This window comes from Lepidochelys kempii, chromosome 14, assembly GCF_965140265.1.
Source record: "Lepidochelys kempii isolate rLepKem1 chromosome 14, rLepKem1.hap2, whole genome shotgun sequence".
NCBI classification, from domain to species: Eukaryota; Metazoa; Chordata; order Testudines; family Cheloniidae; genus Lepidochelys; species Lepidochelys kempii.
The window spans coordinates 24,265,377-24,282,714 of record NC_133269.1 but is presented as its reverse complement, the minus strand read 5'-3'; the positions used below and the strand labels follow the sequence as shown (position 1 = coordinate 24,282,714).

The 17,338-nt window shown below is 55.6% G+C and overlaps 1 pseudogene; it reads left to right on the top strand.

Moving 5' to 3' along the window:
• The first annotated feature begins 6,022 nt into the window (after nt 1–6,022).
• Nucleotides 6,023–17,338, top strand: part of LOC140898039 (C-type lectin domain family 2 member D-like) — a 62,220-nt pseudogene continuing 50,904 nt past the window's right edge.

Sequence of the window (17,338 nt, the reverse complement as noted above, 5' to 3'; positions counted from 1 at the left end):
AAGTAATCCAAAGTGGCATTTCTAGTTCAAAGGTTGCATTGTCAGTGTAAAACCATTTTGAACCAGCTCTATTACTGTATAACAAGATGAGTTTATTTTTCATGATGCATTGTTTGGGCCACGTTCCACGTGGTATTTCAGTTTTTGCACCGCTCTTCTCTTCTTGCGTCTGCCCCTCTCATAAGCTGTGGCCTTAATCTCAGCCCTGGAAACACTTTAACCTGCATGTTTAACTTTAATGACTGCTGTGAATAATTCCATTTCAATGGGACAACTCGGAGGTCGGGTTTGCGCTATGGCTCTATATCAGTGTCACTACGTCATTTATTTAATTTTCTTTCTTTTATTTGTGAAAGTTATTGAGAGGTGAAAGCAGGTAAAATACATGAACAGGTTGGGACAGTCCAAGTTTATCAGTGCAAAGTGACAGCAGAGATGAGGTATCTGCTAGTTTTCCATCGTTTTCTCTCAGGGTTACCCAGGATAACTTTGGGGAATCTCTCTCTTGCATCTGGAATGTTCCCTGAAATTGTCCAAACAGCTCAGAGATGCAGAACCATTCCCTGGATCCATTCTTACAGCTGTCTTCCCCGGAAAGCAGTCTGGCAAGTGTTCCTGTCAGCTCTTTGCTAAGTTATCTGCCAAAACACTAGAGTTTTCAGGTGCCGAAGTAGCCCTTTGAATCATGGTGAAATTATCCTCCCCCCCCACCACCAAAATTTGAAATGGTGCCCCTGCGTGCACGGTACCCTACCGTGCTCCCCCAAGAGGAGCTGCATAAACAGGCAACTCTGCAAGTTCTCTGCATGCCTCTGCAAGAGACCCCCACGCCCCTCCATTTCCTTGGCCACATGTATCCTGTCCCCATGCTGGCGGCTAATCCAGAAAAAGGAGGAAAGAGCTCATCACTGCGACCAGCTGAGGGATGTGTTGGGCTGAGCTCAGCTGGTCAAAGCAGGCAATAGGGACAGAATCGGAGACTTGAAGCTCCTCGAGTGACCTCTGACCTTTCCAGACCTGCCCTTCAATCAGACACAGCCATTGTAAAGTTGAATGTGATAGTAATTAGACCCATTTTAAACCCTTCACCACACAAGACAAAGCCCTTAGGATTCATCATGAACTATTTATTTCTCCTCCCCTGGCTCCCTGCAGACACCTCGCCTCTCCCAGGCTGGGCTCACTTGATTGCAGGAGCGCAGCGGAGGGTCCAGCTTTGCTCTTTCGCTTCCATTCTTCACGTCTTTGGGTGGCTGCATTTGCAACTGAGCAGCCTGATGGAAACACTGAGTCCTCTGTCCAAAGACTCCCTGAGAACAGGGGGAGGTTCGCCTGAACTCTCAGGAGTGGAGGCTTGGCCCATAGGGTAGGGTTACCATATTTGAACTTTCAAAAAAGAGGACACTCTGGGGGCTGGGGGGGGGCAGTTGTAGCCCTGCCCCCTATCTACTCCCTCCCACTTCCTACCCCCTGACTGCCCCCCACAGAACTGCCAACCCATCCAACCCCCGCAGCTCCTTGTCCCCTGATCGCCCCCCCCAGGACCCCGCCCTCTATCCAAGCCTGACTTCTCCCTGTCTCCAACTGCACCCTCCTTACACCCCCCCACTCTAACTGCCGCCCTAGAACTTCCCCCACCTGTCCCCTAACTGCCCTGCCCCCTATCCGCACCCCTGCCCCCTGACAGACCCCCGGGTCTCCCACACCTATCCAACCACTCCCTGTCCCCTGACTGCCCCCACAGAACCCCCGACCCATCTAACCCCCCTGCTCCCTGTCCCTTGTCTCCCCCGACCCCTCTCCATATGCCCACCCCCTGACAGGCTCCCCCCAGAACCCCTGACCCATCCAACCCCTCCTGCTCCCTGTCCCCTGACTGCCCCTTGGGACCCCATGCCCTTCTCCAGCCACCCAGCCCCCGTACCCTGCTGCTCTGAGCAGTGTGTCTGGGGTGCGGAGCCAGACACAGTGCCGCGCTCCCCCGCAGAGCGCGCAGCTCCCCACCCCCTGCCCCCAGAGTGCTGCATTGGGAGGGAAATCCCGGCCCTTTGGAGAGTTTTACAAATTCCTCCCGGAGGGCGATTTAAAACCCAAAAAGCCGGACATGTCCGGGAAAATCCGGACGCATGGTAACCCGACCACAGGGACTCCAGGATCTGCAGCTGCTGCCAACTCTATGGTGATTCCTCCGACTCATCACCAACCAGCTCTTCCCCATTCTGCCAGCCGGCCCCACGGTCTGACCGTGCAGGAGAACAGAAACCCTTTGGGACAGCAGGAGAGTCTCCTCAATGCCGCACTCTTTGCATGGCTTCCCGCGGTCACCGGGAAACACGACTACCCTGCCCCCAGCAGTCTTTCAAGGAGCTGCCGGCGCAGTCACTGGGCACCCACTCGTAATGGTCTCGGGCAGTGGCATTGCAGAGGGAGCTGAGCAGACCGTCCGTTCTGTGACTTCCTGAATTGCGGCCAGGACGGATTCTCCTCTGCGCTAGAGTGAGTCCCTGAGGAAAAGCAGCTGTGGTGGGGGAGGGGGCAAGACAAGCTCTCCCCCTGAGCCCTTGACTAGCAGGCAAGCAGGACTCTGGGAGCCAAGGGATCGGTGTGTGTTGCTGGGAGAGCAGAGCTGGAGAGCAGAAAAGGGTACTGGAGGAATTGTAGAAAAGTCAGTGTCATGGCCGAGTCATGGGCAGCCAGATCTAGTGGGCAGAGGCAGAGTCCACACTCACGAGACAGGAGTCGAGAGTCAGCTGGGTCAGGACACTGGAAGAGCAGAAGCAAAAGACCAAATTGTGTTCAGCACCTCAAGTCAGATGAGTCACCCTGAGTCCGGATGCCGGGAAATCAAGCCTGGGGAGTGGGAGCAGGAACAGCCAACACACGGTCCAGAGGGGGCAGGGAGGAGCTCGGGTGTTCAGACAGCTTCTTGTTCCTGCTGTTGGTTTAAGGAGGTCCTGGGGGCCGATTAGCTGCTCTGGGACTCTGCCAATAGGAGCCTCAAACTGGGTCTGGACTTCGTCAGTCCTAGGTAAGCAGTTTTTCGTAGGCTTCCAGGTGGCGTGCTGGAGGGTGGCTGCTCCCAGGAACCCTGCACACCCGGGTTAATGAGCCATGGTACATGACAGTGAGTGATCTCTCCCCGCTCAAACCTCCTGCACGAAACAGTCTCCAGGGTCCCGGACGCATCCTCTGAGAATAAAAAAACACAGTCATAAGGACAAATAGGCTATGGAACAGGAGCCCCTTCTTTGTTGCAACAGCCCCAAGTGCCCAGAAGAGTGGACAGTTCTTACCTCCAGGACATGCCTGGGATCTTCCATCTAAGCCTCACTGGGACCCCTGTTTCTTGGTCTGACCGGATGAGATCTTCTGTCCCCACTGCTCCGTGCGCTGGGCTGGCTGCAGCACACATCTGTGTAAGAGGCTGGGCCAGAGAGATGTTACAGTCAGGGTCCAGGCAGCCCAGAAGAAGAACAGAGGGTCTGAAACCAGAAGATGAAGCAATCAAAACAGCGGATTCGAGAGAGTGGTTTTGTACCCTACAGGGACATCAAAGAAGGTCTGATAGGAAAGCTGAGATGTTAGTCTGGAAACTGCTAAGGCAAAGATTGTGACTTGTTAAGGTTCAGTTTAAGTCACTACAAAGTATGTTTTGTTTTCTTTGTCTGTTTGAAATTTGTCTCTTTCTCCTGCTTAGTTTCACTTAAATCTCTTCTTTGTTACTGTGCTTCCCAAAGCACCTCAGAGTTGGGTGTTTGAGTGAAGTGTGAGTCTCCAGCCTACCCAACAGGCTGAGCTGTGCCCTGTCTCTCTGAAGGTAGCGAATAATTTCTGAGCGGTGCTGGGCCCAGAGTCCAAGGGCAGTTCACCAGACATCTCCTGTGAAGCCCAAAGAGACCAAAGGAGCAGGAGAGATTCAGGCCCCACTGATCCATGGGAACTTCCCACAGAAGAGGCTACACAGGGCTCCAGACACAGCCAGCAGGATCCCTCCCACAAGCTGGGCCGCGTCCTTCCCCTGCCAGCCCCACAGCTGCCTCCCCACCCCAGCCTCAGGAACCCCTCCCACCTCCCTGCTCTCCCCACCCACTCTCCAATACCAGGCTGTTTCCAGAATGGAAGCAGGTGCGTACCAGAGTTCACTCACCGCTAGATGCTGGCCAGGCCTCGTGTCACCGCTTTCTAGCTGGGCTAGCAACCCCGCTGATACTAACTCTTGCAGTTTGTTGGCTGAGAACTCAGCCCTCCAACCAGATGACTGGCCTTTACTCCACTCCTTCCTGGGTCGTGCTCCTTCCAAACAAAGTCCAAAAATGTCTTGAACAGAAACAAGGTCTTCCACCCTCGTGGGGAGTTCTGCCTCAGCCTGATTTCGGCTCGGCCTGCCCTTCTTGGGTTTCCATGGTCTTCTGTGTCCCCTTCCTTAGGGACGGTGAGAGAACCCAGTCCTACCCTGGACTCCAAATCCGGTCCAGCCCGGCTGACAGGTTTGCTGAGGGGATGGTGAAACCCTATTGCTGATCAGAAGGAGGTCAGAGTCTGTTCTTTAGGAGCTGAAGGTCCGTTTGTCCTGCTGCGGGAAGTGGAGCTGGAGAGCGGAGATGTTAGGTGAAAGAGACTGCATGATTGAGTTGGAGACTGAGGGATGGGAGCCTCCTCCCAGCAACGCTCCCAGAGAACAGCTTTGAGGAGTTCTCTGGGGAGCCTCCTGCTAGGAAAAAAACAAGGGTGGCACATTGATGGAGATGTCTCTGTCCCAAGGATGGGGGAAGCTCCCAGCCAGGCTATGCAGCAGGGATCCCATTTCTCCCCCAAGAAACCCAGATGCCCAAAGAAGTCAATGGCTCTTACCTCCATGAGGGAATGGGGTCTTCCCTCTCAGCCTCTTTGAGAACTACCACTGCTTGGTTTCCTTGGACAAGGGACCTGCCCCCACTGCTCCCTGAGGTGGTTCAGCTTCTGACTGCACCCATCTGGGAGGCTGTCACACACCCCAGGGCCTAGAAGACACGGGGGGAGGAGGCTCCTCTTCATGTCAGACTCTGAGAGCCCATAGAGGGGCCAAAGGAAGAATAAAGGGCAGGAGATGAAGCTAGCCCTGAGCCTCTGTCCCATCCTCACCTCCGCAAATGTGGAGCTTCCTGAGCTTCAGTTGGGCAGACAGTCTGTCGCCCTGACCCAAAGGTCCTTCTGCGCCATATGCGGCAGGAAGATCTCTGCCTGGGAGCACGGGGAATGGGATGGGGGTGAGATCAAGGAAAGAGGGGAGGGGTATGGGTGGGAGGGAAAGAGCTCCTGCCCCAGATGAAGGAATCTGGGGGGCCGAGGGAAGGACTAGCTCCACAGAGAGGGCAGAGAATTTCTGTGAGTGCTAGTGGCCTCCATATCCGCTTCCACTAGCCCCGCATTTACAGTGAAACAGAGCAGTACCTGCAGCAGGGAGCGGGACTTGCTGAACAGGGAGGGGAACCTTTAAGAGCATCAGACGAGCCACAGCCCTTGCAGCGCCTCAGGCATCTGGTGCAAGTGCCGGATGATGTGAAGCTGGCACATGATCTTGGCTGTGACATCCTCGTGCTGCAGGGGAACGAGATCATGTCAGAGACGGAGACACTCCCCAGGAATCAGGGAGAATTAAGGGCACCTGGAACCAGCACCATCATTTCCACCCAGCAACTGCTCATGTCTGAGTGGTGGATTCACCCTCCTGACGCCCAGGATGGAGGCTTGCTGTCCTCTCCAGTGACCTCCAGTACCAACCCCCCTCCTTGTCGGGTGGGCTCCTGCCACCTCCCCATCCGTGCCCCTGACAGCTGTTCCACCTCCAACCCACCTGGGGAGACTGCTCAAGTTCCTAGAACCCTCTCCTCCACCCCTACCTCCATCCCCACCCAGGTAGCGCAGGGAGGGGGCTCTAGCAGGGTGGCGGGGGCAGAAGGGATTCTGGCAGCAGTGAAGTGGGATGGGGAGAGGTTGAGACTTTTCCCCAAGTCACCCCAGTGACAAAAGCTAAAGCCACAGGATGGCAGCCCTGGTGAACGGGCCAGCGAATGGCGGTAGGATGGGAATGAGGCCCTGGCCCCCACCCCAAGCTCCTGAGTCGATTGCAGCTGCTTACCGTGACCCCCATCAGTTGGTGGGCTTCCCCCAGGAGGGAGTAGACGAGCACCAGCCCAGCCTGGCTGACACGCAACATGGGGTCGTGGATGGCCAGCACTGCTGTCTGCAGGAAGGATCTCTTCTGACCAATGGAGAAGAATTTTCCAAAGACCTAAAACCAAGAGGACACGAGGCTCGAGCAGATTGGCCAGAGCCAGCCTCCAAGTCCTGGCGGTACAATGGCGTCTAGTGCCCCAAAGGGCGGGGAAGAGAGCTGCTGTGGCCAAGGCAGTTCATTCCACAGGAGGCTTTCAGGGTCCCAGGGCTCAGGGAAGCCCCTTTATTAAAAGATCGCAGATGCTTAGGGACCAAAGCCTCCATTGGCTCTTTCGGAAGGCAATTTATGGCAGGGGCCAGGATGGGCTGGAAATAGATCTCTAATGTGTGTGAGCAGGCCCACTCTGCTGTGCAGGGGCAACAGAGACGACAGGGGACCCTGTGTTGCTTCCAGCAGAGAGATCTCCTGCACCTCAGCGGCTAGAGGAGTGTATGTGGGGGGACGTAGGGAGGGGGTTGGAGCTGACAGACCAAAGGTCTCTTCCCCGCAGCTTAGTGATTTCTCTCGTTGCTGGGAATGGCCTCTGCATCTCCTTGGTTTCTTCACAGGGAATCCAACCTGCAGCCTGACAAGGACAAGGAAACTCATGGCCCAGTCCCCATCCCAGACACTCCTCGGAGACTTTTCTTCCACGACAGCAATTCAGCTTGTGGGAGGCGGGACAAGCTCACACAGTCTCTCTCACGGGGCGTCTGTGGAGCAGCGTTCTGTCGATGCCCTTGTCGATCCAGGAGCCGCTCCAGGGCCTCCTCTGTGATGTTGTGGCAATCACCCATTTCACCTTTGACTCCAGGCTGGGGACACTGTGTTACAGTGTGTTCGAAGGATTGGATATTCTCACCACAGTTGTGAGACGGGGGCGGGAGGGGAGTGTCTTTGATTTTCTACTTGTGCAGCAAGTAGCCGCAACTTGGGTCAGTGACAATGTGCTTCTTTGGAACAGTGGCTGAGGTCCAGATACTCTGCCATTCCCTGGCCGGGTCTGGAGACATGAGGGGGGCGCATGTGGTTCATATTGGCTCTGGAGCTCACTATGTCCCCTACCCAGTTCCCAGGTTGGGGCATTCTGCTTCCTGACCGGCAATGGAATTGGGCAAAGCCCACCTCCTTTCTCTGCTTCTACAGGGTGCAGGGAATTAAACAAGGGTCTGATCAAGCAATCGTGACTGACTGACTCAGGGCTCTCCTCTCAGACACTTGGGGATCAGCCAGGGGGACAAGGAGCAGAGAGACACCCAAAGCCATAATCCTATATTAACTCACCCACCCGGGGATCCTCCTTATGCCATGGAGCAATGCAGCCATGTAAGACACTCAAATCACGGCAACTAGCGAGATTCCAATGTGGGACCTTTAGCACCAGCCTGTCCCACTGGTTGCTGGATGAGGAACTCTGAGCTGGAAATAAGGAGTGGGCTCTTTTCCTGTCTCCAGGAGGCATCCACTGCAGGGAACCCAGCCAGCCACACTCCCTGAGCTGTGTCATGCCCTGGCACAGTGCCCTTACCTCCCCCACTCTGGCTGTATTTTTGTAGCCCAAGAGCCTTCTGTCCTGGTGCCAGTCATAGCACCAGAGATCTTCTGCATCATGTATGGTCAGGCCTGGAAGAGAGAGAGAGAGACTTTTCTCCTCATTCTGGTTGCAGTTTCTGTGTCCTTCCAATCCCATTGGTGGCTCCACAGTAGAGTGGAGAAGAACAGAGGCAGAGAGAGACTTGTCCTTCAGCCTGGGTCAGTCTGAGAGAAATGGTCTGGGGTCCCATTATCCACCTGTGGTCACTCTCAGTCCCCTATTGGGTTCTGTGTCCCAGCTGGGTTCCTTACCCCTCTGTTGGAGCAGCAGCTGGTAGAGCCGATAAGTCCCCTCCCTGGCCTGCCGGCTGATGTCCTTGTCTGGATCGCTGACAAACAGAGCCAGCTGGGCCACATGGTGACCCATCCTGGGGAACTCGGCAGAGATCTAATGGAAGAGAGAGGAGAGGGGACTCCATCAGCATGTTCCTGTCAGCTCCCCTGGGCCAGAGGGCTCCTTCCCCTTAGCTCCTCTGCAGGAGATGCTGGGGGAGAGGAGCTTGAGATCGACCCTTCATTTGCTCTGCTGCCAAGGGAGCACAGAGCTGCTTTGGGATGCCAAGCAGGGGCTGGAGCATGGGCCCCTTAAAGGCCCAGGGGCAACACTGAACCAGGACAAGAAGAACTTGACTCAAGCCTAGCTCAGTCCCTGCTCTGACTCTGCCTCCCCATGAAGAACCCTCCTAACCCACAGCCCCGGGAGCAGCAGATCCTGCAGCCCGCTGGAGCCAGCCCGCCTCCGCCTGGAGCCAGCAAGCTGGGTTTGGAGGTCACTTACGTCAAACTCAGGGAGGGTGACTGTGTATCTCAGCAGGGCTGTGCTGCTCCTGATGGCCCTGGCTCGCTCCTGCGACACCCTGGACACAACCCACAAGTTGATATCCTGTGGGGAAAGGAGGCAGGTCAGACTCAGTGGCCAGGTGCACCTGCTTTGCAAATGAGCCCCCCACGCTCCCAGCCCCAGGGGCCTGAGACATTCTGCACAGGGGGGAATATCTGAGGCCTTGATGGCATAGCTTTAGAAAGGGATTCTTTCCCCCAGGACACAGCTTGTACCCTGCAGGTCAGAACTTGTCAGCGTCTCTCTAGATTCGGACAATGTTCGGGGTCGGGGCTGGTCCCCTCCTCCCAGAACTCCTGATTCCTGAACAGTTCACCAGAAAGGAGACTGAACCCTCGGCCCTTCCCTGCTACGAAAATCTTTGGGCGGATGGAGGGAGTGACTGAGAACACAATCCCCCCAGGAATTTCAGAGCAGATCAGAGGGAAGGGCTGATTCCCTGGGATCCTCCTGTTTCTCTAGGAAGGAGCGTGTGCCTCTTCTCTGAGAACCATCTCCCAAATCTCATGGGGTGTGTGTGTTGGAGGGGTGGGGGAAAGGTGGGTTTTCAGACTCTCACTCCCCAAGACAGCCAGGAGCCGTGTGGTTAGTGCTCAGCAGAACCAGGCAGAGCTCTGGCTTGAAGTCCCAGCTCCTTCCTTTGTTCCTCAAGAAGGAAGGACCTGATACTGCTTGCACTGACCTCCCCAACCAAGGACGGCCCACTGGGGACCCAGCTAGGAGGACACAGTAGAAAATGGATCTTCCAGTCTCTCCTTACCAGTCCTCCAAAGAGTTCAGGTGAAATGGGGCTCACCTCCAAGATGAAGTGGAGCCTGTCTGTGTCTGGGGACTCTGCCAGCAGGTTCCCCAGCATGGCATCCAGGACCTCTGGGATGACTTTGTGCAGAGCCTGCAAAGCATGGGTCAGAGTTAGGAAACCTGGGCCTACACCTGACACAGGATGGGAAGAGGGGTCTCTGGGAAGCACTGGGGAGACTCCCAAACACATCTCCTGGACTCTCTCCTTCACATCCCACTGCAGGCAATTCGCAAGAATTGATGACCCCTGGACCTTTGATCCATGAGCTTAGCAGGTCTTTGCAGAGGGCCTTGTAGGCAGAAGAGTATGAAACAGCCAAGTTGCTATGGATGGAAGCTGGGCTTCTGGGCAAAACAGGGCTTATGAAAGAAAGAAAGAAAGAAAGAAAGAAAGAAAGAAAGAAAGAAAGAAAGAAAGAAAGAAAGAAAGAAAGAAATCCCCCAGGGAGGGGCAATCTCTTTCCTGCTGGAGGCAAGGATTCAACCCTGCAGCTTGTTCCATCTCCGCTACCCCACCCCTAAATCTGGAGCTCCAGCTAATCAAGGGAGCAGGGACCAAGGACCACTCTGGAAAAGTAAGAGGATGGAGGAGGAGGAGGTACCTGGATGTCGGTGGTGTCCTTCTCTGTGCCCAGGGTGAAGACGGAGTGAAGGGCAGCTCGCAAGAGGTGGGTCTCTAGGGCTGGCTCCAGGGCAGGTTTCATGGTGCTGGCAAGAGAGAGGAGCTGGTATTAGACTGTGCAGTATGGGGGTGGGACTGTCTCCAACAAGGACACCAACCCACAGGGATAGAGGCACAGGCTGGCGAGAATGGGAACTGAGGCACTGAGCTTGAGAATGACAAGGCCAAGGCGTCCCAGACAAACAGTGGCAGGACAGGAATAGCTCCTGTTCTCTGGAGCCTGCTGCCCCTCCTGTATCTGAGCCCGGGAGTGAGCCCCTCCCCAAGGCCCCTGTCATGTTATGGGAGTGAAAAGAAGAGCCCCACCAGGAGAGAGTGACCCTTCCCACCCCACCATCTCTGCCAGAGGCACCAGGCACCAGAGTTTGTGTGTTTGGTTTTTGGGAGGGGGGTGAGGGGGTGAGAGAACCTGGATTTGTGCAGGAAATGGCCCAACTTTATTATCATGCACATTGTGTAAAGAGTTGTCACTTTGGATGGGCTATCACCAGCAGGAGAGTGAATTTGTGTGAGGGGGTGGAGGGTGAGAAAACCTGGATTTGTGCTGGAAATGGCCCAACTGATGATCACTTTAGATAAGCTATTACCAGCAGAACAGTGGGGTGGGAGGAGGTATTTTTTCATATTCTCTGTGTATAAATAAAGTCTGCTGCAGTTTCCACGGCATGCATCCGATGAAGTGAGCTGTAGCTCACGAAAGCTTATGCTCAAATAAATTGGTTAGTCTCTAAGGTGCCACAAGTACTCCTTTTCTTTCTGGGAGGGACAGTGACGGTGACTCCCAGCCTTGGGCCTGAGCAGCACTGGGGTGAGGGGAGCCGGCAGGGTGGGGGGGTGGGGCTGTTTCGGTACCAGAGGTTGCCCACTGCAGCCAGGGAGTGGGCGAGGACGGCGCTGGGTGACGAGTCATCGGGTAGCTCCTCGATGAGCTCCTGTGAGACGCGAAGGACACAAAGGAGCATGTGAGATTCAGGCCCGACGGACACCTCCCAGGGAGGAGATGACACAGCCAGTGCCCCACATGGCCAGAAGGATCCCCCACCACCTCCCGCTCCTACGATTCCTTCCTGCCCATCCGACTTGCCCCCTTCCAGGATTCCTGCCCAGCTCACTCCCAATCCCCTTCTCTCCTCCTCCCTGTCAAAACTGCACCCATTCAGCCCCATCCCGACGACCAAGCTGGGACCATGTGATTCCTTGTCCCCCACTCTCAGCTGCCCCTCAGCCCCACAATTCCCCCCCTCCCTCCAGTTGCCGTATGGAGTGTCTCACTCACCACGATCCTCTTCACCACAGCCGCCTTGCAGCAGCGCGGCTCCAGCGTGTCCTCCCCTCTCTCCCGTGCAGCCAGACATGCGGGGTAGATGGCCTGAAGGAACAGGAGCTGCTGCCCCTCATCCTGGACCCACCAGGAGTGGGGTATAGCGAGAGAGAACCTGTTAGCGAGGGACCTTCCTGCCCTACCCACACCAGCTCCAGGGCTCAGGCCTCAATGGGGGATTGTGGGGACCCGCCGATTGTCCAAATCCCCCACCACTCCTACACAAGCAGGATCAGGAACTGGGACAGTGCCTGTCGGGGGAGACGACCTCAGCTGTTGTGGGATAAACACCCCCATCTTGGGGGTCCCACATAATGGATGTAAAAGGGCCCCATTAGGGGTGGTGGATCAGGAGGGACAAGACCCTCGGCAGGGGGTGGGGATGCTGGGAAGGAACAGGGCAATCTTGGTTCCAGCCCAGGTGGGGAATATTTGTACCTTATCTCTGCACTGGAGCTGCTCTCGGATGACCTTGAGAGCAGCTTCATCTTTGGCCACGTCCACCCCTTCCTCCTGCTCCGAATCCAGGGGGGTCCCTGCACCAGGGAGGGAAGGACAGGGGAGTGGTGGGCAGAGCAGGATTCAAGACCCCCCTTCCCACCTCAGGCCCCCAGGGCAGATCGGGCCCCAAACCTCCCTCTCAGGGATGCCTTCAGCCCCCAACAGTTGCAGAAGCCCACAGCAGAGCCCCCCTCCCCTGCCCAGGACTCCAGGGGAGGTGCCTGTTCCCCCCGCCCGGAGCAGCAAGGACCAGAGTGGCAGCAGCTCTTCACGCCCCCACCCCCAGGTCCCCGTGCGGAAGGGGCAGCTGTGTGACGGCTGCTGCTGTCCGTGGGGTTCGCGCGGCTCAGGCCAGACATCTGGGCTGGGGACCCCCCGTACCCCTGGGAGAGCATCTGGGCCCAGGGTGTTCACATCCCGTCCTCAGCCCTCCCGGAGCCCAGCCCGGCTCCTCACCTGGAACAAAGCAGTGGCGCCCGTCGGCCTGGCTGCTGCCAGAGGCCCAGGTGCTGCCGCTGTCCCAGGCTGAGCTGCCGGTGCTGGGACAGGGACCTTCCCCCTCCTGGCCGGCGGGGGCTGGAAGGTCCTCAGAGACCGGGCAGGGCGAGGCCTCCTGATGGGAAGGAGGGCTGGGCTCCTGGGGCCGCTGCTGCCCACACAACAAGCCCCAGAGCCACCCTGCCCGGCGCCCCTCCTGGGCTGGGTCCTGTCTGCCAAACCGCAGCCTGGGCCAGCTCCATTGGGGCCTGGTCGGGGCCTCTCCCAGCTCGGCGCCTGCGCCGGGAGCCGGGGTCCTTTTCCAGAAGGCCGGGCACTTCCGCCGTCTGGCCTGGACGGGACCTGCTTCCCCGCCAGCGGGGACGCAGGGCTTGCTCTGCCCCTTGGGAAGACGGCAGCTGCTTCCATCAGGCTCTGGGGCCACCTGCAGAGCCTTCCTCCGCAACATCCGCAGGAGCCTGGCCATCCTGGAACCGAGCGGGGAGCAGGGGTGAGTCTGGGCTCAAGGCAGCCTTTCACTCCTGGGCCTTTTCCGTCCCTCCTCCTCCCTGCTCCAACCACAGCCGCACCCTCTGCCCCCACAGCAGTGTTAGGGAGTGCCATCTACACACACGGGCAGGAGTTCATTGCATGATCTGCTCCCAACGTTCCCCCTCGTAATCCCTGCTCCTGCAATAGCCAGGAAGTGTCATCCTTTTCCAGCAATGGGGTCAGTCCCAAAGACCATTGGTTACTCTGGACAAGCAGCCCCCTCCTGTCGTCCCAGGCCACTCTCCCGCCCAGGCTAGAGAAGGAACAGAACCCAGGAGCCCGGACTTCTCCTGAGAAACCATTCTCCACATCAAAGTCACAAAGACCGTAAGCACAGGAAGACCAGAGCCCTCCTCGTTCCCCATTGATTTCCAGGCTCAGCAGCTCACAGGGTCTGGCCCAGCTCAGAGACCCTCAGCCTGGGGAACAGTGTCCCACAAGGGAAGGGCTGGGAGCCCCTTTGCTGGAACCTTTCCAAACACACTGGAGACGGCTCTGAAGAAGCCCCTGCCTGGCCTAAGAGTGAGGGGCTCTTGGGGGCTGTTTGCAAATGAAATCCCCCTTTGGAGATAGTCTCTCCCCCTGTTTCTGCCTCTCCCCAGACAGACAGGGGAAGACACCGAGGAACCTGAATGCCACTCACTTGCTCTCAGTGATGGTATGATGGATGGCGGATGTTCAGGGTCAGCAGACGTCCGTCGCCCTCCTCCTCACTCTCCAAGCCCAAGGCAGGCTGGAGAGGGTGGTGACCTCAGGAGTTTCCCTGCCCAGCCAGCAGGCAGGGTGATGACACGAGGGCGATCGACTGGCTGTAAAAACAAGAGTCTGTCTTATTGCCAAGGGACGGAGAAACTCAGCCAGCAGCAGGGGGGTGCCGAACACGGCCCTAGGGCGGAGGTGACAGCGCCTCCAGGATCCTGACATCCCAGCACTTTACCCACCTTCCTGGAGCCTCCCAACCCTGCTGGGCTGTAGCGATGGGACCTCAACCCGACTGATAGCAAACGGGCGTCACCTACCAGCTCAGGGTCACATTGAGTGTCAGAGCCATGGATGGACCCCTTCACTAACCACTGCCGCACACTCCCTCCCACAGCTGGCAATTGCAACCAGGCCCTAATGGCTGGTCCCCCTGACTTTGAGAGGGAGGGTCACTCCTGCTTCCATTGCTGCCTCTTGATCTGTGGGACTTTGGGCAAGTTGCTCCCCCTCTCTATGGCTCTCTGGGACTCACATCCCTGAATGGGCTTTAAAAAAGACAATGGTTAAAGTTTGGCCCCAACTAGTTCTTGTTTCTTGAGACTAGCCATTTTAGCAAAGTTTAGAGTTCTTGACATTCAGCACCTGGAAACATTCCTTTCTCCTTCGCAGATGGCCTTAACATCCCTTATCTCACCCAGGCTCCCTGCTGCCTGGAGTTAGAGAATTGACCCTGTTCCCATTGGACCTACCCAAGGTGTCACACAGCAAAGCGGTCACGGAGCCAGAAAGAGATCACAACAGTCTTGACTCCTGTTCTAACAGACAACAACCCCCCCGGAGGCAGTGATAAAGTCCAGGAAATAAGGTGTGAACATTTGCATGGAAACCGTTTTCTGTCAGAAAATCCATTCAGACGAAACCACTTTGTTTCTTGAAAGCATAACAAGTAGGATGAAAATTCTCTGCAAAAATATTTGTTTGCAAAACAAGAGCATCTCCTCTCCGTCCCAGTGCATTAAACTGTCTCGTCGTACACAAAGGGGAGACACTATGCTCTAGAAAATTAGATGAGATGCTTCAGTCTGAGCTAAGTAGTTGCTGCTCTTCACAATTTCAAAACAATAAAATAGAAATGAGATTGAATATTAGGTCATAATCTGCTATGGCTCAGTGTGATAGGACACCCCCTAGTCTGCACTGCTCCAAGTGACACTCTTCAGTGCATCCCCAGCATCCACCCATGGTGAGGTAGGTGGGAGAGGATTGTTATTTGTACTTGACAGAAGGAGAAACGAAGGCTGAGAAAGGAACAGTGACTTGTCTTAGCTGATGCAACCAGTCAGTAGCAGAGTTGCTCTCAAATGAGCTACAGACCAACAATTGTTCCTAGTAATTATTCAGCAATTATTTCAGAAGAATTGGAATGTTCGAGAGGATCATGAACTGCTCCGAGACAATGAATGGAGAGCAGCGTCAACATTGGTCAGACATCTAACTGGTTGTGACTTATTTGCTTGGTCATAAAAGAGAACAACAAAGACCAGAGTTTCCTCCCTGTCAATAGCCCCCTCCTCAGCCAATCAAGGTTGGGACTTTGAGGGGTGGGAGGCTAAGGGTTCTCATCAAATAGCCCAAAGAATGGCCCTGGTCACCACCAAGGGGATCACTCTCGGAGCACTAGTCCAGTCTCACCTCTCTGTGAGGGCCTCCCACAACCCCCCCCCCCCAGCCTCCTCTCCACACACAGAGCTCCTGGTGGTGGGAGGAGAACAGAGGAAAAGGAGAAAGGAAGCAAGAAGAGAAAGGTAGGAGGGACAGAGGAAAAGGGAAAACAAAAAGGAGAAACCCCAATGTCCCCAGTAATTCTAAGGGACAAAGTCCTAGGTCGGAAATAAAATACTGCCCCCACAAGCTAATGTTTTCCTTTCCTAAAAATCAGCCGGCACCTGATGGATCAGACTGAACAGGTTCCAAACCTCTCCGAGGCTCTTACCTTCTCTACAGGGAGGTCTGTTTTCGAGCAAAACCACAAAAAGAAAAGGAGAAAACTCCGAAGAGGGTCCTCCTTGCGCTCACGTACGTGCAAGTGAATTCTCTCTCAGTCCTCCAGGAGAGACCTCGAGAAGGAGACGTGCTGAAGCAAAGCCACAGGGATCTCCGAGGTTGCCCCTGTCCTGCTCCCCTGTCCTGCCTGGCTGATGTCAAGATCTCTCTGTGAGGTCATCGCCTCCCCACCACCTTTGTCCAATAGGCTGAGGTCCTGCCAAAGGCCCTTGTGATGTCACTGCCACACCCACCCTGCTGCTGCAGTGCTGATGTCCTGCCCCTGTCCAGCCACATTGGATGTTTGAGCTGCTTCCCCTGGATCACCCCTCTCAATGAGCGTTCATTGTGGGCTCAAGCCGAACACAGTAAAACATCAGAAGTAAAACTTCTCCCTGTGCTACGCTCAGTTTTTCATAAATTAGCAGACTTTATGGACAGAAGAGACAATTAGAGCATGTCTTCTGACCCCCTGCATATCACATGCCTTCTGTAGAGCATAGGAGCTAGTTTTTGACTACACACCTTCCAGAAAGGCATCTAGTCTTCATTAGAAGACATCAAGAGCTGGGGAATTCCCACCACTTCCCTTTCTAGTTTGTTCTTTTGGTGATTCATCCTCACGGTTGAATATGTGTGCCCTCTTTCTCATATGAATTGGTCTCTTTTGAGTTTCCAGCCACTGGGTCTTGTTATGCTTTTCTCTGCTAGATTAATGAGCCCTTTAATACCCGATATTTTCTCTCCATGAAGTCACTTCAACACTTCAATGATGTCACCTCCCGATCTTTTTTATAATCTAAACAGGCTGAGCTCTTTCAATAGCTCACTAGCGCCTGCCAGGAAGGGAGTCCCCACAGAGGGACACCGTAATCTCCCAGGGCGGGAAAAGGCTCTCACTGCCATTTTTTAACCTCATGGGGTATTCTCCTGTTCTGCCAACCCCACCCCTATTTAAGCATCTCCAGGTGCCTGAGGGAGCAGGAACCAAAGGCCATCCTGCATCTGGGACAGAGATGGAGGTTGATGACCTACCTGCCCATGGTGACCATGGTGCAGGACAGCCCTCAGCACATGCGAATGCAGCTCCAGATCTGGGAGCAGCTTCCCTTTGCTGGCACGAGACCTTGCAAGTTGAGGGGGTGAGACAGGCACTAACTTTTGGAAACCCTCAGTGGGATCAGAGGGTAATGGTTTGTAGAAAGTGGTGTTGGACAGCTTTACAAAAACTAGACAAGAACGGTGCATGTTCCAGGGCAGCTCCAGCCCTGGTGCTGTCAGTGAGACGTGTCCTCCCAGCCCTGCTTGACGGGTCTTTCTGTTTCAGAACCTCATTGTAACTGCAAGAAAAGCCCAACCTGTGGAGTTGTGGTTGCACTGAGAGTTGTATCGTCTGCTTTGATCGCTGCCATCATTGCTCTGGCAGGTGAGTTCCCAGCTTCCGCCCTGCTCCCTTCCCCTCCATCTACAATCTCCGTGCATCCCATTCCCCGTGACCTGCCACGGTCCCTCTCTCCTCCCGGCCTGTCTGGCTTCTGCCCCTGGGACAGAGGATTCCTGGGGGATGTTCCTCCCCGACCCTCCTCCTGCTCCCTCCCAGACCCCTGCACCTGGGCACTCTCTGTGTCG